The sequence below is a fragment of the Pseudophryne corroboree genome, chromosome 5 (genome assembly GCF_028390025.1).
Source record: "Pseudophryne corroboree isolate aPseCor3 chromosome 5, aPseCor3.hap2, whole genome shotgun sequence".
In the NCBI taxonomy this organism is placed as follows: Eukaryota; Metazoa; Chordata; class Amphibia; order Anura; family Myobatrachidae; genus Pseudophryne; species Pseudophryne corroboree.
Window position 1 is genome coordinate 591,180,525 of NC_086448.1, and position 24,636 is coordinate 591,205,160.

Genomic DNA, 24,636 nt, shown 5'->3' on the forward strand with positions numbered 1-24,636 from the left:
AAGTATAGAGTAGTGTCCCTTAGATTTAGCAGCATGGAGGTCATTGCATACTTTTGTAAGGGCAGTTTCAGTGGAGTGGAGAGGATGGAAGCCAGACTGGAATGGGTCAAGCAGTGAGTGTGAGGAAAGAAAGGAAGTAAGAAAGAAAGGAACATGACATACCACCCATTTCTCATCACTCTGGGAATATTTCTTTCCATTGCAAATTCACCTTACCTATATGCTGGTTTTTCACAATGGGGAACCTCTGAAGAAATGTATCCGCCCTGGTCAGACATCATCTTCAGTCAGTATTCACTATTCATGTAGGAAATCACATGGTACAGAAAATGACTGTTTGTGTAGGAATATAACCAAAGTCATCATCATACAACAGAGGTTCAACCAGACTCATGCCACATGTGTCACCTTCTACCCTCTGTGTCTCCCAGCCTCACCATCATCTCCCCCCTGCATCTCTCAGCAACACCATAATCTCACTCTGTCTCTCAACCACACCATCTCTCCCCTGTGTCTCTCAGCCACATCATCATTTCCACCTGCATCTCTCAGCCACACTGTCATCTCCCTCCTGCTACTCTCAGACCTCTCCCTTTAAATCTGTCTCTCAGCCTACCTCCATTCAATCTGTGTCTTTCAGCCTGCCACCTCCTTTATTATGCATCTCTCAGCCTGCTCCCCATTCACTCTGTCTCTAAGCTTGCCCCTCCATCACGCTCTGTCTTTCAGCCTGCTCCCTTTAATTATGTGTCTCTCAGCATGCCCCCACCCTCCCCATTGTGTCTCTCAGCCTGTCCCCCTCCTTCATTGTGTCTTTCAGCCTCTCTCTCTCAGCTGCCTCCCCCAACCACCTCCTTCACTGTGTCTCTCAGTCAGCCTGTTCACTAGCAGCCAGCCGCTCACCGCTACCCCGCAGATGTACACACACAGTGACAGGCAGCATGCTCCTCTTTATGACACAGCTGCAGGGTAGGACAGGGAGTGACGCATTATGTGACATCGTGCTCCCAGCAGTTCTCACCCCTTGATAACAGCAGAAACTTCTCGCTGCCGAGGTGTGTCTGCCAGTGTATCTTCAAATTTGTAGTGTTTTTTCTAGCCGTCTTAAATCCGTAAAGCACTTCATCCTCACTGGAAATGATACACTGTGTCTTTATTTTTTATTTTTTTACAATAAAGTGTGTCATAAATCATCTCTCCATTTCCTTCCCACTGCTAGTGCCACAGCGCAGACAAAGTTTCGGAACTGTCATCATCATTCAACATTACTTTGTATGTTAAGCTGCCTCTGACAGTGACCAGGTTGTTCACAACAGCTAGTCCCAACTTGGCCAACACTCTAAAAAAAATAAAAACATACTTAACATTGCTAACATACAAAACAATTATAATAATCTCTAAATTTAAAATGGCTATATATATATATACTGTATATATATACATATACATACAAACAGAAAATTCAGCACTCACCATCGCAAGCTCACTTATTCTCACCACACCAATAAATAAATAAATAAATAAATAAATGATGAGGGTTTAGTTAGTGAATTGGCCAATGCACAGAAGCCTGCAAACCGATCGCCAAGGTACCCCACCTTCTTGCAGGTCCTACACTACCACAGAGTCTACCACAATGTGGTGCTTTAATAAATGGTCTACCTTTTCGGGGACCCTGTCATCAGGGGACACACACAAGTGCAATAGTGCAAACAAACTAATAAATACCTTACCCAGCGCTGCCTCCAGCTGCCTCCCAAACGCTCCCGCCAGGCTTCCGCATCCTTCACTTCCGCTCCCCATCGTGGTCACATGTGCGAAAGTGTCATTATGCGTGCCTGTCAGCAGGGTGCCGTGGCTGTCCCCATGGCAACCTAGGTAAACAAAACTATTGTGCAATTATAATCAAACACATATAATCAAACATATATTGATGCTGTATCATTTGTTACCAAAAAATTGTAAGTATATTTAAAAAAAAAAAAAAAAAGACACTATCTGTGTCTGCTGTAATAAAGCGGGCCAAGAATAATCCCAGGATCTAATGACAGGCAAATATTTCATGCTTACCTCCATTTGATGCAGAATGTCCCTGTGTGTAAATTAGTATTATTATTCCAATAACCAATTAAATGGGACTCAAGTATGCATCTATCTGTCTACTATCAACTGAGTCATCCGTATCAAACATATGATCTGTAATCTATCGGAGCCAAGATCGTATAGCTACAGGAAAATGTCATAATAACAAATGGAAATGTTAATACACTAGTTTGCCTATAGCTTATGCCTGGAGTACTGAAATGCCTTCTTGTCTAAACCATTTCCATATCTGCATTGGGCAATAACACATATCCCTATTCTACCAAAAGGAGGCAACTAGAAAAACATACTGGAACGGGTATGGGTCATTGGGTCGACTCAACTTAGGTCAACCACTGAAGGTCGACATGAGCATTAGGTTGATATGTACTAGGTCAACATGGGCATTATGTCGACATGTACTAGGTCAACAGGTGAAAAGGTCGACATGATTTTTGGACTTTTTTGTGTCGTTTTCTTCGTAAAGTGACGGGGAACCCCAATTATTGCACCATGTTCGCTCACCATGCTTCAGGCAAGGCGAGCGAACGCGGTGTTCGGCGAATGGAGGTTACTGTTCCCAATTGCAGTCCACGTGGATCGTAAAGTATGAAAAAGTCCAAAAAGTTAATTTTTTTTAATAGCTCATGTCGACCTTTTGACCTGTCGACCTAGTACATGTCGACCTAATGCACATGTTGACCTAGTACATAGCGACCTAATGCCCATGTCGACCTTCAGTGGTCGTCCTAATGACTGTGGACCTAAGTTGTGTCGACCTAACGACCGTATCCCACTGAAACATAGTGTATCAAACTAGGGGGTAAATTTACTAAGATGGGATTTCTATTTAAGATGGGATGTTGCCCATAGCAACCAATCAGATTCCTTGTATTATTTTCTGGAAGGTGCTAGATAAATGAGAAGTAAAATCTGATTGATTGCTATAGGCAACATCCCATCTTAAATAGAACTCCCATCTTAGTAAATTTCCCCCTAGGTGTCAATTTACCCAAATTGTTTACAGAAAATTATTTAAACCTAGAGACTCATTTAAACCCCTAGGACTTAGTGTGTCTAACAGCAATATCCTGCGGGTCTCTAACTGTAAAAGTTTCTTTGCCCTATCTCCCCCACGTAAGGAGGCCGGCACTTGATCACTCTTTCATACATTGGGGTGATACTTAATATTTGCGGTTATCACCTTAAAACAAGTATTTACTGAGGCTATGCCACAAATATTAAATGATAAATAGGCCCCACGGTGTGATAACCACAATAGTTTAGTAATAAAAGAAGTGTGTTTTAATAGGGAACATGCTGCCACTTTATAAATAAATTTTAATAATAACTGATTAGGCAAACTGTAATAAAGTGTGTTCATCTCTGTCTGTTACAAAGGACTACGGGGGTAATTCTTAGTTGATCGCAGCAGCAAGTTTGTTAGCAATTGGGCAAAACCATGTGCACTGCGGGGGGGCAGATATAACATTTGCAGAGAGAGTTAGATTTGGGTGGGTTATTTCGTTTCTTTTCAGGGTAAATACTGGCTGCTTTATTTTTACACTGCAATTTAGATTTCAGTTTGAACACACCCCACCCAAATCTATCTCTCTCTGCAGATGTTATATCTGTCCCCCCTGCAGTGCACATGGTTTTGCCCAACTGCTAACAAATTTGCTGCTGCGATCAACTCAGAATTAGCCCTACATAATAATTACCAGTGACTGGTATGCCAGCCGTCAGTATGCCGACAGCGGCATCCCGGCCACCAGTATGCCGGCCGCGGCCTAGCGGGCACGCTGCACTCGCCACGTTATATTCTCCCTGTATCGTGTCGTGGACACCTGCCAAAAGGAGATAAGCCTGTGTCGCCAGCATTTCACCACGAATCAGGATCCCAGCGATGGTATTCTGACAGCCAGGATCCTGAGTAGCGGTATACTAACCGCTTCCTGTTACAAACACTTAGAAAGTGGTGAAAAGTAACACAAATGCAGCATCAGCCTTAGAAATGTGATGTTTTGTTTCATTATTTAGTTGTAGGAGCATAGACATTATTTAAATTACATATTCATAAATCATGTGACAGAAACCAAACAAACCTCCTAAGTAGAATCCTCCCTAGGCCAAACTGTACAGACAGGTTTTATTCTGTGATCAGCCAATTTAGTACTAACTACTAATCTAACTCACATTTTCCTGACACTGATGTGGCAGCTAGCAATATAAGGTTACATATAAATATAGAATTTGATGCCAAATAAGAACAACTTGGCCCATCTAGTCTGCCCTAAACACATATACATGCACACGCTTGTACACTAGGGTTATTTTTTATTTTTGTTGAGAGCCACTTAATCTACCAGTATATTTTTGCATTGTGGAAGGAAACTGGAGTACCTGGAGGAAACCCACCCAAAGTAAACACAGGAAGAATCTACAAACCTGAATCACTAAATGAATATACAGTAAAACAATAAATTCTGCTCACATGATAGAACAGTATTTTGGGAAGAACTGGTGGGCTTTGAATTGCTTATTATTTGGGAGATGCTTGTTTATTTCTAGTAAGATGATTTCCTCTCATTCTACTTTCTTGCCTGTCCCACTTAACCATCTGCTTAGCACAGTTGCATGTGATACGACAGCAGCCAGGAGTCCATTACCTGGCTTGGTTGTATCACATATGATGGTGCTGCCCGCTGCTTCTCCATCTGTAATGGAAGAAATCCATTCTGCATACCTCCCAACTGTCCCGATTTTCGCGGGACAGTCCCGTTTCCCCCCCCCACGGGCAGCAGTGTCGCGCAGTGGGGAGGCTCTTGCACTCGCTGCAGAGCAAGGTGAATAGATGCTGTGCACATGCGCACACAGCGTCTATTCACGGAGACAGAGATACTGGGGGCATGCCAGCAGCTCACTGAGAGCTGGCCATGCCCCCATAGTGACGAGAACGGAAGCCGTGGCTATCGATCGCAGCATTGCCGCAAGGCCACGCCCATTTTCTGCGGCCACACTCCCTTTTCGGCGGCGGGGTGTAAAACACCCTCTAAGTATGTATTTTTTAAATAAAATATTTAAATATATTTTTAAAAATACATTTATAACTTTAAAAAAAAAAACAACTTACAATTTCTGAATGATTTTTAGGGATAAATTTGTCAGTTAAGTTGTTTAACTATTGTTCACCATCCTTTCTGGAGTCAGCCATCTATTTTCTTGAGTCACACCATTCTAGCTCCTATGGTTATGACTTTTCTGCCTACTTGTCTTTTTCTCAAACACTCTCCTTCAGCCTTTGATGTTTCTCTTTATACTTCCCTCTACCCTCCCTTTCCATTCTTACTAAGGTCCTAATACAAGGTTTATCGCAAAAGCAAAATCATCCTCTAATGGGCAAAACCATGTGCACTGCAGGTGGGGCAGATGTAACATGTGCCGAGAGAGTTAAGGGGGGGTACTCACGGAGCGATCGCTGCTTAAAATATAAGCAATCTCACTAGATTGCTTAGATTTTAAGCAGTGATCTCTCCATGTGTACCCCCTACAGCGATAGCGATGCGCAGCCCCGCGCATCGCTATCGCTGGTGCAGGCCAATCCAGCGGGTCGCTCACTTCACCCGCTGGGTTAAATGAGCGGCCCCCCTGCACGCTCAGCACAGATCACGCTGTGCTGAGCGGGGGAGAGATGTGTGCTGAGCGGTTCGCTAAGCACACATCTCTCCCCACATCTGCCAGTGAGTACTGGCCTTTAGATTTGGGTGGGGTGTGTTCAAACTGAAATCTAAATTGCAGTGTAAAAATAAAGCAGCCAATATTTACCCTACAGAGAAACAATATAACCAACCAAAATCTAACTCTATCTGCACATGTTATATCTGCCCCCCTGCAGTGCACATGGTTTTGCCCATTAGAGGAAGATTTTGCTTTTGCAATCAACCTTGAATTAGGCCCTAAGTTTTTTAGGACCTCATTAACAGTTGGATTTAAATGTAACTGCAAAATGTGGGCAAAAACAAATAAATATTTTGGAATTAAATGTGTATCTCTCCGAGGCAGGTGACAAAAGCAGATGTACCAGGAATATGACAGGTGAGGCTTAACTGGGAGTACAAAAGATGCTAAGAAAAATAAAGACAATCACAGTACACAATGCATATACATTCCAGTAAATGTCCACAGCACAGAAAATGAGTACGTAAGCCAGTTGGAGCGGAATGCAGTTAATGTCCAGATGGACGTGATTCCAGAGGTGGAAATACTGACACCGGAATCCCGAAGAAGCCATAAGCCCGACATCTAAATCCCGAAAGAGCTCGGGCTGCCGGCGTCAAAATACCGACAGCCCAAATCCTGATTGTAGTTTTTTTGTGTCTTGCCGCGGAGGGTGGAAAGTTACATTTAGGCACTAGAAGGGGGGTTAGGGTGCAGGGGGTGAAGTTTAGGTACCAGGGAGGGAGGGTTAGGCACTAGAAGGGGGGTTAGGGTGCAGGGAGGGTAGTTTATTTTTAGGTACCAGAGAGGGAGGGTTAGGCACTAGAAGGGGGGTTAGGCTTCAAGGATGGGAAGGTTGTTAGGTACCGGGGAGAGAGAGCTAGGCACCAAGCGGGGAGGGCTAGGGTTAGGCAGCGGGCAAGGGAGGGTTAGGCACCACCAGGTAGGGTTAGGGTAGGGAACAGGGGAAGGTTAGGGTACTTACTCGGGGGCTGTAGGGATGCTGCTGTTGATATTCTAACCGTCGGCATCCTGTCCATCAGGATATCATACTAGATCCGTAGTATGTAGTTACACATCAAATGCTAATCAAACAAGATAACTACTAATTATTAGTGGGATCGGGAACAGGGAGAATGCCTGTTCAACACAGGGAGAGAGAAAGAACCGGCAACTAATGGGTGCAACCCTTTGGAATATAACTTGCCTCTCAATTACCAATGCTGCATCTGGTAAATAGCATGAAAGGATGTATAGTTTATCAATTTCATACATTTTCCCAAAGTTTTGTATTGAATGTTAGATGATCTGGTTTATCTAAAGACTCTTTTCTCAATTTACCCCATCCCATTCTGATCACTGAGGTAATGCGTGTGACTAGCCAGCAAGGCTAGTGACAATCTGAAGCCCTGGCTCACATTTTAGTGACAAAAACAATAAAAAGAATCACCTGGGGGTAAATTTACTAAGATGGGAGTTCTATTTAAGATGGGATGTTGCCCATAGCAACCAATCAGGTTCCAGGTATTATCTTCTAGAAGGTGCTAGATAAATGAGAAGTAGAATCTGATTGCTTGCTATGGGCAACATCCCATCTTATATAGAACTCCCATTTTAGTAAATTTACCCCCTGGTCTAATCTGGCCAGTGGTATTGCAGGGCAGCATGCTGTGCCGCCCTCCCCAGCAAGTGTCACCCTTAGGCATGGGAAAGAAATATTGTAATTAAGAAAACTTTTATGCATATTTAGAGTAAATTCTGGTTGCTGTGTAAGGATTAAAGCGCAATTAATGAAAATTCTATTTTTCTAAAGAAAACCACAAAATATAATTGTGGGTAGAGAATAGACAAATTACTGATATTGATGTTAAAATATGACCAGTCCAAACACACATTGCCTTAGCAATGACATGGTTAAAGTACAGTACATGCACTCATCACACAGTGGGCCAGATGTATTAAGCTTAGAGAAGGGATAAAGCAGTGATAAGTGCAAGGTGATAATGCATCAGCTAGTCAGCTCCTGTCATTTTTCAAATCCGTAATGATTGGCTGGTGCGTTATCACCTTGCGCTTATCACTTCTTTATCCCTTCTCCAGGTTAATACATCTGCCCCAGAATGTACAGTATGAATGCACAAATAGGCATAAAACTAGAGTTTCTTAAATGCAGTCCTCAGGCACCCCAAAGGTCCAGGTTTTATGTATAGCCATAGCTCAGCACAGATGTTTATTTCAAATTCACTGAGGTGCTAATTAAGTCACCTGTGGCAAAGCATGGATCAACTTAATACCTGGACCATTTGGGTACCTTGAACCTCTGGAATACAACCAATACAGATTGAGTCTACCATATCCAATAATCCGACGTCAACAGTTTTTTGAGTGCAATTGAGTTAGTGACACCTTTGCTTTCTGATTGTTCAATATACCCAAACTTTGTCAAAATTACTAAAAAATATGCAGAAGATGCTATTTATTATTTTTGGTATGCTGTAAAGGGGCTTGCCTACAATGGGATGTTAGTTGATCACAATGCAATTTCCTTTTGCCAGTTCTACCCCAGACCTTTCTTATAACGCTTTCACATAACAATGCCGGGTCCGTCCAGGGAATTGGAAACGGGTCCTTTCCAGGTGGGACCTGGCATTGGACCTAACACACCGCTATTCTGACCTGGCAATATGCCGGGTTGGGTTGCCATCCGTAGGCGGTGACAGAGTTGGCCTCGAGGGCGGGTGTGGTGCTGCGAGATGACATCATCTCCGTGCTGCCTCTTCCTATGCAGTGAACGGGTACCAGGTTGCATCGACCCAGGTAACCCATTCACACTGCGCCTGACCCCATAATTACCTGGTAATAACCCTTCCTATAACCCAGGTTGAATTACCTGCACAGCAACCTGTGTCGACCTGGCAATATACCAGGTCGAAACCAGGTTATTTGTGCGGTGTGAAAGGGGTATGACTCATCTAACGTGCATTTTCATCCTCACTTGACTCTCAATGGACAGTATATTGTGCAGTCGTACATTTACTGGAAATGTCCTTATTGTATTTTTATGATGTTGTACTTGTAAACCCAATTGCATTTTAATGTAAAACAAATCTAAACATATAATAAAACTGTAAGGGTTGTGTCTGTACATGACATTTTTTTTTGGAGAAACATACTTCTAGGGACTGTTTATGAACTATGGAGACATCTGAGGTATGTATGATCTCCACGTCACATCAGGAACAGGAGCAATAAAGGAAAAAACACACTTGGCGCACTGAAAGATGGTGTTCCGATCAAGCTTCTGCAGAACTTGACTTCACCAAAGTTATGCAACGGAACCCGAGTTAAAGTAACTGCTCTGCACTAACAAGAAACACATAACTTAGTCTACTGGTGGAAATAGAATTTTTTCAGGTGTTTTACATTGGTTCAGCTGCAGCTTCCGCCTCTGGAGGTATTGTGAACCTCAATTGTACTACAGGTTGAGTATCCCTTATCCAAAATTCAAAATCCAACATTATATGTATATATAGATATATTATATAGATATATAATATAATATAATATACATATCTATGTGTCATTATCTCAGTAGGGGAACACAAAATGTGTGATTTTGAATTTTGGATAATGGATACTCAACCTGTAACAAGAAAATGCATCAAAAACTACAAAAACGGTTGTTTTTGGAGTTCTAGCCATATTCCCCATATGTACCAAGCTCCGGAATGTGATATTTTAATGCAGGTATGTACCCGATATGTATCACATCCACAATGTGATGCACAGTACAACCCAGTCTGAATGAGAAAACTCTTTCAATAATGCACACAGGTCTTCTCTCTTAAAACAACCCTGCTAGGAAACTAGTTGAAACATGATACAATAAAATGAATTGTCTTTTTCTTCGTTCACCCATACATAATTTTAATTGATCAGACTCTACCTCTCTACAAACCTTCAAACGGGCTCTCAAGACCCACTTCTTCACCAAACCCAGCCAACTCTCCTCCTACCCTCTTGTCTATGCTCACTGTCTACCACTTCTGTGTCACCCTGGTCTGTCAGCCCATCACCTTTTAGATTGTAAGCTCACAAGAGCAGGGCCTTCTTTCCTCATGTGTCTTTCCTTTTTTTACTTACACTCTTATACTCCATACTCCCTTTGATGGCATCTGACCCCTGGTTTTCCATACCTGTCCTATATTGTCTTGAGCTGTAAGTGCAGTTTTCATGTTTGCTCATTTGATTATGTACTCTGTATGGGTCGATGCAGATCCCTTGTAGCTCCATATAAATAAAGGATAATAATAAAATGGAACTGTCCAATGTTTAAATCAACAGTAAAACTTCATAAAGCTGCATTACCACTTAAAGTGGTGAACATTATAATTCACACTGTAGATCATCGATTTAATGTGGGTTGAAGACTCTGGGGTAAATGTAATATACCTGCATATATTGTGCGGGTATAACCCTTCCTGCTTTGCCTCTTTACCGAGGCAAAGCAGGAAGCCACAGTGCCGAGCTCCACATTGCATCAGCCTAGTGCTGATGCACTGTGTCTCCCCTCTGGCTGGCTCACTGGGCATGCACAAGATCTTGCAAGTCTCATGAGATCTCACGTGCAGCCCAAAGAAGGCAGCCATCACAGCCAGGGACACACCGCCAGAATTATACATACGGGAGAAGAGGTATCAGAGCACATAACATGCACTGATACCATTTCTCCCCCACAATGAAAGATCATACATTTACCCGTGTATTTCACCCATTGTTTATTTTCTGATTACAGAGAAATGTTGAATTTTCAAATCCTTAAAAATAGGGTAAAGTAACCTTGCTTATTTCCTTTGTTTTCTGTATTTAGTTTTGTTAGCTTTCATGTTATATATATGTACCACTGTTAATTCAAGTTGAGACAAGGAACTTACAGGATGTTTTGATGAGGAAAAATAGGTAAAGACCAGCATATCTAGCAAATCGTTTTTTTTTTTGGACCTTAACATTAAATCTCTGGCTCTGAGTCCATCTGGGGGCCGTTCCTTGACCATGTGGGTATATTAAAGGTATGGGAGCTAGCACTTCACTTGTTAATTTTTTTTTATAAAGCTACTCCCCTCCAGCTGCCCAGTTTAGCTGAAACAGCTTAATACAAGGGGAGAAAAGAAGACTCTTTATTGAAATTTTAATGTAAAATGTAAACTGTAACCTTTACATATATCACATCAGGGTCGGACTGGCCCACAGGGGAAACCACCGGTGGGCCCCACTGCCTGTGGGCCCTCCTCCTCCTCCTCTAGGGATCAAGTTCCAGACTATCCTAGTGCACTGGATTTATGCATTATACATATGTTACTTTATACTTCACTATAATTTGGTTTAATATATATTTACAAAGGGGCACAGAATATGTAATGGTTAGCCAAACCTTTGTGGTGGCTGGCCATGTCCCCACTGGAACCTGGCTGCACCTTTAAGCATGGGCCCCTACAGCAGCATTCCCCCGGTGGGCCCTTCATGCCCCAGTCCGACACTGTATCACATAAGGGGGAAATGTTTAGAGAACATATTTCTGTAAAAGGCTGTGTTTAAATAAATTCACTATCAATACAAATCCTTATACAATTGTCCTTCCTTGATTTTTTGTACTGAATACAAATGTATTTAGTTCTCTGTGAATATTCTTAATAAACAGAAAAATGTTGCATTTCTTTGTGTACCCTATTTGAAAATAATATAGGAAGAATGCATATAAATTCCTCTCTACTGATGAGCTCTAGTTCACTCTCAAATGTATATGTCCTTCAAATTTTGACACAGAAAATAGGTCTAATTAGTCAATACTATTGTAGGTATTGTAATTATTCCTATATCATTGTTACAATGTAACAAAATTACAATATAAATCCTTAATAGTCCTATTGGCTAAATAACCAAACCAACTTCATTAATGCACCTGTTTATTCGAGCAGGGAGATGGAGCATACATTATAATTTTTTCATCAACCAGTAAGCAAGAACAGAGATCATGGGGTATATTCAATTGAAGTCGAAAGCTGCCGTCTGTCAGAGAGACGTCAGTTTTCAACTTTTTTAGGTCAGAAGGGGTTCTGACCAATTCAATATACCCCCAAAATATCCGACAAATCGGAAATTCTGACTTGTCAGAAAGCACGTGGATCGGCGGAATAGCTGCCGATCCGCGTGCTTATGTCGGAAACTGAGCCAAATCCGACAGGCTTTGGCCCCCTTTCCGACCATCTCAATCCGACTTTAAAAAAAGTTGGATTGAGATGAGGGACCTGAGAGGAGGAGACGGGGAGAGCAGCGGGGAGATGGGGGAGAGCAGCGGCTACAGCACAGCGCAGCATGGGGCACCACCTCCGCTCACGGCAGCGTTCACCTGGCTCCAGCAAGTGAGGTCCCACTTGCTGGAGCCGGGTGGATGCTGCCGTGAGATCTAGCAGCGGTGCCACATCCTCCTGCAACGGCGCTACACTGCTGTAGCCGCTGCTCTCCCCCGTCTCCCAGCTGCTCTTTTTATAAAAGTCGAATTGAGATGGCCATTGAATAGCCTTTGTCGGATCCATTCCGACAAATGCATGTTGGAATGGATCCGACTTCAATTGAATATACCCCCATGTCTGATACTGTAGTGTGCATGAGCAGACAGATGAGATATCTACAGTATGACTGGTTAATAAGTTTCTTATTTAATCATGAGCTTCAACTCACTTAGAATACATTAGTCTTTCACATGGAAGACCTTTGGGATGAGAGGCTACTCCACTGGGAGAAACATGGGGGGTAATTCCAAGTTGATCGCAGCAGGATCTTTGTTAGCAGTTGGGCAAAACCATGTGCACTGCAGGGGAGGCAGATATAATATGTGCAGAGAGAGTTAGATTTGGGTGTGATGTGTTCAATCTGCAATCTAAATTGCAGTGTAAAATAAAGCAGCCAGTATTTACCCTGCATAGAAACAAAATAACCCACCCAAATCTAAATCTCTCTGCACATGTTATATCTGCCTCCCCTGCAGTGCACATAGTTTTGCCCAACTGCTAACAAAAATCCTGCTGCGATCAACTCAGAATTACTCCCATGGTTCTGTTGAGGAAGTCTGCTTTCCAATTGCCTACTCCTGTATGAACACTGCTGAGAGTGCCGAAACAAAGGTTTCTGACCAGAAAAAAAATTGAGCTTCCTGTGCCATAGCTGCCACGCTCTTTCTGCCTGATGATTTACATATGCACGCACCATAGCATTGTCTGACTAAATACAAAATGGCCAGCTCTCTAGGACGGAATGAGAACACAAAAGAGAGTCAGAAGGAAGCTCAGAGCTTGAGCACACTGATCAATGGAGGACTAGAGGCTTTGGAGTCGAAGATGCAATAGCACGGCACCCCATCCTAGGAGACTCAATTTGTAGTGACCAAGGATCATCTCTGAAGGAGATCATCTGAAACCAGCCACCAATTTAGGAATTGATAAGTACCATTGGACAGAATGCAAAACTGAGACGAGGGAAATGCTGAGCATCCTGTAAAATATTGGAGAATTTCCCACTGGAATTTCCCTGAGTTAAACTTAATGTCCTGAATGGGGTCGAAAATGGGGACTACCATGCCCAACATGCACAAGATCAACAGATGAGGCACTGACAGTACCAACATAACCAAGTTCTGCAGGGTCTGTGCTTTGGACTCCAGTAAGAAAACTCGCTGGTGAGATGTGTCAAAGCCCATCTGTCATGATCCTGACTGTAATTTGCATCTGTTCAGTTCAGCAGGAAGACTGCAAATCTGTGTTTGCTTACCTTGATTAGCCAACTGAGTAGGAATAAGTAATCAGTAATCAGCTGTGTGCAGCATTTTGATTCTTCACTATGTTCAGCAATCTGGAGTTTAGGCCTAAAAGTCAGCATCCTCTGTTTATTTTTAGACATTCAGGCTTCAGTGTTTCTTCAGCCTGCTAGGCCTCACTCCAAATCAGAGCCTAACCTGGAGTACTGACATGATAGGGTCTGATCACCTGACCTGGAGCTATCCAATCCTGTGCCAGCCTGAGACTCTCTGAATCACCTGACTCCATTCACCAACCACCAGTAAGTATAAGTAAAGAGACTTGTGTTACAGAAGTGGCCAGTTCCTTGTGTCACACAGCTCAGTGTGAGCTTAGTAGTTGAGCTCCCTAAAAGGTAACACTATTACCTCAGTTCCTGTAAAACTCTGCTTTTTTGCTACCCAGTCTAGATTACAGTTGTGTTACCAATTTTATCCAGTACTCTTCAGTCTCGTCTTAAAGACACACCCGCAGTATTCCTCAGTCTCATCTTAAAGACACAGCCGCTGTATTCTTCAGCCTTGTCTTAAAGTCACAGCCACAGTCATTGTTCTACATACAGATGCATTTCCAGTTATATCTTTTACCAGCCTGGATTACAGTTGCGTTCCAGTTTTACCAGTACCCAGCCCGGTTCACAGTGCGTTTCTCAGTCTCACCTGTAACCAGTCCGAATCTCAGTCTCAACGGTAACCAGTCCGGTTCAACGTCTCCAGCTCTCCTCCCAGTTCTGCGCAACTCCAGAGAACCTATTTCATAGTAACTTTAGGTACACAAACATCTACTCCTGTGACAGTATATCCAATTTGTTCTCACCAATACATTCACCATCCCGCTATCAATACAAAGTACCTGGTGATCCAGTGGTCAGGATATGGCTCCCTCTGCTGAGGCCCGGGTTCGACTTGTGGTCAGGGATTGCTCCTTACTACTTCATCTCACTGATTCCCACAGACTAGCCAAATATACACAGTCTTCCAGTTACCCGCACGGACTTCACATATATGCCGGGTTCACAAAACTACAGTCATGGCACCATCAATAGAAACTGAAGGCACTGACAAGGCATCAGGTGCAACTTGTCGAACTTCAGGTACAAGCCATGATACCGAAGTACCTGAACTTTACAATCTAGGCATTATTGTAACTGTGAAGCCGAATTGGCCTTCTCTGCAGATCGTCTAAATAAGGTATGATTGTGCTACCTTCTTGCGCAAAAAGCTGGTCAACACTGACATGATCTTGCGTAAAACACGTTATAGTTGTGACTATACCAAATGGTAGGGCCTGTAATTTATAGTGATAAGATCTGGCTGCAAAATGGAGGAGAGACTGATGACTTGCCCAAAACAGAACATGAGGGTACGCATTTGTGACGTCCACTGAGTCCAAAGATTTCTTGGTCTCCATGCTATGGATAACTGATTCGAGAAATTCAAATTGAAAATGAACCACCCACCACCTGGTATTCAAGGTGCAAAGAATGAAGATCAGGCGGAATGACAGTTTAATGCCAAAATATACACAATCATGTACTTGGGTCGCAAAACTCCAAAGACTAAATATAGTATTAGTGGCACTATACTGGAAACTACCGAGGAGGAATGGGATCTAGGAGTCACACTTTCATGTGACTTAAAGGTAGGTAACCAATGTAACAAAGCAATGAGGAAGGCTAGTCAGATGCTTGGTTGCATAGGAAGAGGAATCAGCTGCAGAAAGAAAGAAGTGATAATGCCACTATATAGGTCATTGGTACGGCCATCTAGAGTATTGTATTCAATTCTGGAGGCCATATCTTCAGAATGATATTAATACATTAGAGACTGTACAAAGAAGGGCAACTAAAATGATGCATGGCCTATATCACAAAATATACAAAGAAAGACTAAAATATCTCCATATGTATAGTTTGGAGCAGAGAAGAGAAGAGAAAGAGGGAACATGATAGAAACTTTAAAATTAGAAACTTTCAAATATATCAAGGGTTTTAACAAAGTCCTGGGGGAAACATTCTTCAAATGAAGAGATGTATTAGAACACAAGGACATGCACTTAAACTGAAGGGAAGAAGGTTCAGGGGAAATTTGAGAAAAACAATTACTTCATAGAAGTAGTGGATAAGTGGAATAGCCTCCCATCACAGGTGGTAGAGGCTAAGACAGTAGAGCAATTTAAACATGCATGGGATAGACATAAGGATATCCTTACAAAGAAATAAGTATCAAATAAGGTTTGAGGTAAACATATGGTAAAAAAGGGGCAGACTAGATAGGCTAAGTGGTTCTTGTCTGTCGTCAAATTCTATGTTTATATTGTAATGATCCATTCGGCTTCCGAACAAGGGAAACCCCAGTTTCAATTCTAGTGGTGCAATTGGAGCAATGACGCTGAGAGAAGTGAAGTAATAGCCTGGTTTAAATCCACCTTCCTCTCTAAATCCCGGGAAAGAATGGTGGGGAAAAACTGCCATGGTGGCGGACCACAGAGCTTGATGATGTAACTTCTGGAAATGACGTCCTGCACCCAGGTGTCTGAAGATGACTTCACCCAACGGTCTCTGAAATGCAGCAGCCGCCCTCTGTCTTGCACCCATACTTGGTGGAAAGAGACATCGTCAGGCACTAGGCTTCTCTGGAGCCTGGCCCTGAGCATCGGATCCCTAGAAGCTAAAATCCTGCTGGGAAAGACGTTACCTCTAGTAGACTGACCTCTAGAAAACACTGCACCCCAAAAGGAGGAATAAAAAAAAGAAACTTGGAACCGTGGAGCCTACTGTTTAAGAGCAGCCACCCGAAAAAGAGTGGATGTTATACTGGTAGTCAGGACTAATATTAATCTCTGGCCGTAGCTAAAAACCTGGAAGCCTTCTGACCACCATACCTATATACAGGGCCGGTGCAAGGTTCCTCAGCACCCTAGGCAAATCTTCATCGCTACCCCCCCCCCCCCCCAATGCCCAGCCTCTCAGGTGAAACAGTGCGTAGGTAGCGTCCTCTAAGCTATACAATATACTCCTGTACTTGTGCGCAGCACTTGCGCAGAAATAGCTTAACAACATTTCGGATGCTTTGATATTGAATCTTCAAAAGAAGCAACATTAAAGCATCAGTTGTATTTCTGCGTATGTGCATACTGTACTTCTTTGAAACATGTGGAGTGCCACCCATAAATACAGGAGAATATATATATATATATATATATATATACACACACACACACACACACACACACACACACACACACACACACACTCCACACATACAGTATATACATACATAGTGGTTTTGACACATCCTCCAACACCGCTACACCAGTTTCCCAGTCCCCCCAAGCCCTAGATGCTTGTACAAAGTAAAACAAAACAAAACTCTGCAGTGTGGTGTGTTTATTAAATGTGACGTTTCAGGGACCGTATCCCCTTCCCCTATCTTGAAGAAGGGGAACGGTCCACAAATGTCACAACACACCCTGCACAGGTTTTTTTTTTTACTTTGTTCAAGCCTCTGAGTGCCGCCAACTATTTGGATACCATATACATGTGAGCATGTACCCTTATGGAGTGACAGAGGAAACACGTTAACATATATATATATATATATACACACTCCTTTTTGGCCGGCACTACCAGTCGAAAATGTATGGCCCCGGTGCTCCCCCAGGCAACAAACCACAAATAGAGAGAGATCAATAAGCAGGTGGCACTCACGGGTCTTTTCAATAATCCATAATCATGTCATCAACGTTTCGATTTTATTCCAAAATCGTCATCAGGATCAAACATAACATTCACAGAACAACAAACAACATTTATAGCTCACCCAAAGTGCGTTACACCTCCTCCGTTTCCCGCCGCCAGCCTCCGGGTGCCGGACGCCTCCCTATGACATCACCATCAGCGACGCACGCTATATAGCGCCTCGCGTCCCGTCCAGCGTCCCGTTGCCTGGCAGCACCACGGAGCATAATCACGTGACACACCTCCACCAATACTAAAAACAGCAGGAACATGTAAACAATGGCCACATGATAGATATAAATAGTTGCATAGCACTGACCGCTATCATAACAATCCAATAGGGTATCCCAAATATTTCAGTGACGCATTGAAATGAAATATTGGTCTAAGTTACACATTATAGTTATATGCATACTCTGAACAATCGGAACAATCAAAGTCTACTGTACACTTCTTGAGATAATATTACACTTAGGTCAAAGAGTTTATCCACAAGCTAGTTTATGCAACAACCTTTCCCAAACAATAGAGAATACTCACAAAAAGCAACCAAGGCCAAGAGATTCGTTTAGACCACCGGGGGCCACAGTATTTAAACTGTGGATCCAGCGAGCCTCTCTCTGTAATAAAATATTATCTCTGTTGCCACCTCTGATATAATTGGGGACCTGGTCTATTATTTTGTACCGGAGGGAAGAAAGCCCATGTTTAAACTCTCAAAAATGACGTGCCACAGGTTGCTTAGGAGAAATCGCATGGTTCTCCAACGATTTCCGTATGGACGACCTATGCATGTTCATGCATTCTTTAAACTGCCTTGTGGTCTTTCCAACATAGAAAAGACCACAAGGACAGCGTATAAAATAGATTATATGTCTGCTAGAACACGTGAGCACTTGTTTTATTAGAATACGTTTACCCGTGTGGGGATGGGAGAAGTAGTCACCAGTTTAAAAAAAAATACACGTCGTACATCCTGTACAACGATAGCAACCTGGTTTACGTCTTAGGAAATTCTTTACATTGTAGTTTTTTTTATCAAAACCCGATATATCGTTTCTAACCAACCAATCCTTGAGATTTTTATTTAGAGAAAAGCTGGGCATGATTTCCTTCTTATGGAACACTTTCAGATCAGGGTCTGAGGTTACCAGTGGCCATAACTGCTTAGTGCGTCTAACCACACTATGATTCTGGCTGTTAAACCTCTGTACAAATGGAATTTTACTATCCAAAGTTGTCTGTTTCTTATTCTCATACAACACCTGATCTCTAGGAAGAGACAAAACCCTGCATTTGGTATTCTGTAGTTCTGCATAATCATAGCCTCTAGCTACAAACTGTTCGACCATATTATCTATGTCTTTTATGGTATTATCCATGTTATCAGAAATGCGATGTACCTGAAGGAACTGTGAAAATGGCAGGCCCTTTCTTGTGCTCACAGGATGCTGGCTAGAATAATGTAACACATTGTTCCTATCAGTAGGTTTCTTAAAGAGAGAGGTATGTATACCATCAGGGCCCAATGATATCGACACATCCAAATAGTTGACCCGATCCCTACTGATAGTATAGGTAAACTTAATTTGATCGTTGCTTTGATTGGCCTTTGCCATAAGATCATGGAATTCCTGTTCCTCACCCAACCAAATCATGAACAGGTCATCTATGTATCGGTAAAACATGAGAATCTTCCCCCTGATGTTCACATCTGTAAAGAAGATATCATGTTCCACCCCAAACATATACCCATTCGCGAATGCCGGGGCCACACAGGACCCCATGGCACAGCCTTGCAGTTGGATATACCAATAATTATCAAACAGAAAGTAGTTTCTTTTTAATGTTAGCTCTAACAATTTCACAAAGAATTTCACATCTGGACCACAGTATTCCTCACTCTGCGAGAGCAGAATCTCCGCCGCCCGCAGACCATCCTCGTGTGGAATGCTGGTGTAGAGATTAATAACATCGAGAGTACAGAGAAAACATGGAGGCAATGGATTTGGTACTTGTCTTAATTTCTGTAAAAGCATGGCAGTATCGTTCAAATACGTAGCCTGAGCCTGGACTACTGGTTGAAAGAGACTATCCAAATATTTTGAGGTTTTGTAATATACAGAATCTCTAGCCGAGATGATAGGATGGCCCGGAGGGCAAATTGCGTCTTTATGAATTTTCGGTAAGGTGTAAAGCACAGGGGCCACTGGATGTTCCTGAACCAAAGCATTCTTAACATCAAGAGAAATGATCTTATCATCCACCGCCTGTGCCAACACCTTACCCAATTCCGCATTAAAAGACTTAGTAGGATCACAGGTTAGTACTCTGTATACCATCCCATCACTCAGTTGTCTGTATATTTCTCTGCGATATTGTTCTATATCCTGTATTACAATCCCACCCCCCTTATCAGCGGGGCGTATTACAATACTTTCATCTTTGCTCAACTGTAATAATGTCTCAAAGTCCTTTTTGGACATATTGGATACCGAAGTTCTCCCTGAATATGTCAATGGCTGCTCCAACTGTCTCTGAAAACATTTCAAAGAAGCACTATTAGTGTATGGGTCAAATTTAGACCGAGTTTTGATAGCTTTGGGTAAGGGCTCAGACAATTCCACTTCAACCGCTACCTGTTGCTTGGCTTGAAAGAATTCTTTTAATCTTAAATTACGATTGAATTTATAGAAGTCAATTTTCCTTTGAAATTGATCTATGTCACATGATGGAACAAAAGATAACCCTTTGTTCAGAATATCCTAAGTGTAATGTTATCTCAAGAAGTGTACAGTAGACTTTGATTGTTCCGATTGTTCAGAGTATGCATATAACTATAATGTGTATCTTAGACCAATATTTCATTTCAATGCGTCACTGAAATATTTGGGATACCCTATTGGATTGTTATAATAGCGGTCAGTGCTATGCAACTATTTATATCTATCATGTGGCCATTGTTTACATGTTCCTGCTGTTTTTAGTATTGTGGAGGTGTATCACGTGATTATGCTCCGTGGTGCTGACAGGCAACGGGACGCTGGACGGGACGCGAGGCGCTGTATAGCGTGCGTCGCCGATGCTGACGTCATAGGGAGGCGTCCGGCGCCCGGAGGCTGGCGGCGGGAAACGGAGGAGGTGTAACGCACTTTGGGTGAGCTATAAATGTTGTTTGTTGTTCTGTGAATGTTGTGTATGATCCTGATGACGATTTTGGAACAAAATCGAAACGTTGATGACATGATTATGGATTATTGAAAAAACCCGTGAGTGCCAGCTGCTTATTGATCTCTATTTGTGGTTTGTTGCCTGGGGGAGCACCGGGGCCATACGTTTTTGACTGGTAGTGCCAACCAAAAAGGAGTGGATATATGGGACTTGCATCTGTCAGTCTACCTGTGTGGTGTTCTGGTGGCGTCTGGTTCTGGTATGGCAAACCTTAATTTGTCTATTTATGACATTATATCCCACTCAGCATCGGATCTTTGATCTTTGGAGCTGTGGCAGTACAGCTCTTGTTTGTTTCTATTCAGTGTGGAAGTGTATACGGTTGGCTACAGTGAACTTTTATTAACATCATGGCTGAGACCAGTGGTATCCGCAACATTACGCTCCCGATAAGAGAGACGTGGAGTTTTTCTGATGCAGACGCTGAATCAATTAGATTCAAAGACAATTTATTAAACACGGGAGGGGAGGAGTCTCATGAACAACTTTATCTGCAATTACTGCGTTTAAAGAAGAAATAGATTATCTGCTCCACGGTGTGACATTGTCTGATTATCACCGCAGTGGTCAGATCCCTAGGGGATTCCGAATTAGGAATTCCCCAACTATTGGGAAATTTAGTACTGACTTTTGCCGCAAGTGGGCAGCTATTCTCAATAAATGCAGTCTAGATCTAATCTTGCTGGTCATCGAAGAAGCCTCCCATGAACTGCAGAGCGTTAAAACCAAAATCACTACTTTTGAGGACCTCCACTTAACCACATTGATGTCAGATGAGTCCAATAAGTGGATGGAAAAACTCTTGTCCCAAATAGAGATCTATAAGCGAAATCTGGTGAAATTTAAAAGAGATAAACTGGCAATGGTGCAGCGTGACTACGCAGAAAATAGGGTATATGCATGGGCATATAATCCTGAAAGTAGACGTTATCCCAACCAGAGGCAAAGATTTCGTAAGTTTCCTGGGGATACAGAAACTTCGAGTGGAGGAGCATCCACACAAAGTGACACAGATGACACTAGCAATAAGGCACACAAAAAAAACCCTTTAGGGGTAAGTACACGCGCTCAGCGCGGAGGAAAAGCAGACACCCAACGCGAAGTGGTGGACAGTGGACAAGGATCCTCAAAAGCAAAGTCAAAGAAGAAGAACAAAGCTCAGTTTTTAATCTCTCTAATCGGCGACTGTCAATTCGTGAATTGGAAATTCTGAACAAAGGGCTATCTTTTGTTCCATCATGTGACATAGATCAATTTCAATGGAAAATTGACTCATATAAATTCAATCGTAATTTAAGATTAAAAGAATTCTTTCAATCCAAGCAACAGGTAGCGGTTGAAGTGGAATTGTCTGAGCCCTTACCCAAAGCTATCAAAACTCGGTCTAAATTTGACCCATACACTAATAATGCTTCTTTGAAATGTTTTCAGAGACAGTTGGAGCAGCCATTGACATATTCAGAGAGAACTTCGGTATCCAATATGTCCAAAAAGGACTTTGAGACATTATTACAGTTGAGCAAAGATGAAAGTATTATAATATGCCCCGCTGATAAGGGGAGTGGGATTGTAATACAGGATATAGAACAATATCGCAGAGAAATATACAGACAACTGAGTGATGGGATGGTATACAGAGTACTTACCTGTGATCCTACTAAGTCTTTTAATGTGGAATTGGGTAAGGTGTTGGCACAGGCGGTGGATGATAAGATAATTTCTCTTGATGTTAAGAATGCTTTGGTTCAGGAACGTCCAGTGGCCCCTGTGCTTTACACCTTACCGAAAATTCATAAAGACGCAATTTGCCCTCCGGGCCGTCCTATCATCTCGGCTAGAGATTCTGTATATTACAAAACATCAAAATATTTGGATAGTTTCTTTCAACCAGTAGTCCAATCTATACACCAGCATTCCACACGAGGGTGGTCTGCGGGCGGCGGAGATTCTGCTCTCGCAGAGTGAGGAAAACTGTGGTCCAGATGTGAAATTCTTTGTGAAATTGTTAGAGCTAACGTTAAAAGAAACTACTTTCTGTTTGATAATTATTGGTATATCCAACTGCAAGGCTGTGCCATGGGGTCCCGCGTGGCCCCGGCATTCGCGGATGGGTATATGTTTGGGGTGGAACATGATATCTTCTTTACAGATGTGAACATCAGGGGGAAGATTCTCATGTTTTACCGATACATAGATGACCTGTTCATGATTTGGTTGGGTGAGGAATAGGAATTCCATGATCTTATGGCAAAGGCCAATCAAAGAAACGGACATATTAAGTTTACCTATACTATCAGTAGGGATCGGGTCAACTATTTGAATGTGTCGATATCGTTGGGCCCTGATGGTATACATACCTCTCTCTTTAAGAAACCTACTGATAGGAACAATGTGTTACATTATTCTAGCCAGCATCCTGTGAGCACAAAAAAGGGCCTGCCATTTTCACAGTTCCTTCAGGTACATCGCATTTCTGATAACATGGATAATAGCATAAAAGACATAGATAATATGGTCGAATAGTTTGTAGCTAGAGGCTATGATTATGCAGAACTACAGAATACCAAATGCAGGGTTTTGTCTCTTCCTAGAGATCAGGTGTTGTATGAGAATAAGAAACAGACAACTTTGGATAGTAAAATTCCATTTGTACAGAGGTTTAACAGCCAGAATCATAGTGTGGTTAGACACACTAAGCAGTTATGGCCACTGGTAACCTCAGACCCTGATCTGAAAGTGTTCCATAAGAAGGAAATCATGCCCAGCTTTTCACGAAATAAAAATTTCAAGGATTGGTTGGTTAGAAACGATATATCGGGTTTTGATAAAAAAAACTACCAATGTAAAGAATTTCCTAAGACGTAAACCAGGTTGCTATCGTTGTACAGTATGTACAATGTGTAGTTTTTTGGAAACTGGTGACTCCTTCTCCCATCCCCACACGGGTAAACGTATTCCAATAAAACAAGTTCCTGCTGTTTTTAGTATTGGTGGAGGTGTGTCACGTGATTATGCTCCGTGGTGCTGCCAGGCAACGGGACGCTGGATGGGATGCGAGGCGCTGTATAGCGTGCGTCGCCGATGATGACGTCATAGGGAGGCATCCAGCGCCTGGAGGCTGGCGGCGGGAAACGGAGGTGTAACGCACTTTGGGTGAGCTGTAAATGTTGTTTGTTGTTCTGTGAATGTTGTGTATGATCCTGATGATGATTTTGGAATAAAATCAAAACGCTTATGACATGATTATGGATTATTGAAAAGACCCGTGAGTGCCACCTGCTTATTGATCTCTCTCTCTCTCTCTATATATATATATATATATATATATATATATGGATGTACTGTGTTTATATGTAGATGGATATACTGTGTTGTGTGTATATATATATATATATATATATATATACACACACACACACACACACACACGTGTGTATATTACTGTGGCAGGTTATTGTGGCCACCTACAGACAGCTGCCACCTCTCAGGCAATAGAGAGGCGCAGCTGCTGCAGAACCTATTGCCTTTCACATAAATTAAAGCCAGCGAGGAACTGACCTGGCTGATGCTGTGGCTCTGTATGAGGGAGGACAGCCGGTGAATGCTGCCCCTGAAGAACCGTGCATGATGTAGAGGCTGCCGGGCATGCACTCCATGTTACCGCCGACTGTGAGGGGGAGTAGATCAGCTTGTGATTGAGGACCGCCCCGTGTGAAGGTGCTACCCCCGGTTGTGGCCTCCAGGCTCCTCCTTGGACTCCAGCTACTCCCTGCACGGCTAACAATCGCTGCGGAGAGAGCAGATCTTGTCTTCATTCATCAGGTCGGGGAAGGGCGCAAGTGATGCAGGAGGGGAGGCTGGGGGAGACCGAACATGGGTGAGCATGGAGCGGGGAGTGCAGCGCACATAGCCTTCCTTTATTGATTTCACTCAGCACCGCCCTTCAAATGCCTGCGCCCATAGGCAGCTGCCTAAAGCTGCCTAGTGGTGGCGCCGGCCCTGCCTATATAGAAAATA

The 24,636-nt window shown here is 42.7% G+C and overlaps 1 long non-coding RNA gene across 1 annotated transcript in view; it reads right to left on the reverse strand.

Annotated features, from left to right (window-relative positions):
• Positions 1 to 1,136: 1,136 nt before the first annotated feature.
• The window catches only part of LOC134928090 (uncharacterized), a 72,946-nt gene continuing 49,446 nt past the window's right edge, over positions 1,137 to 24,636 (reverse strand). Inside the window, exons 2-3 of the long non-coding RNA XR_010177826.1 lie at positions 1,734 to 1,874; positions 1,137 to 1,339 (exon numbers count right to left, since the gene is read on the reverse strand). This is a non-coding gene — a long non-coding RNA (uncharacterized LOC134928090). The remainder of the gene's footprint in view (positions 1,340 to 1,733; positions 1,875 to 24,636) is intronic.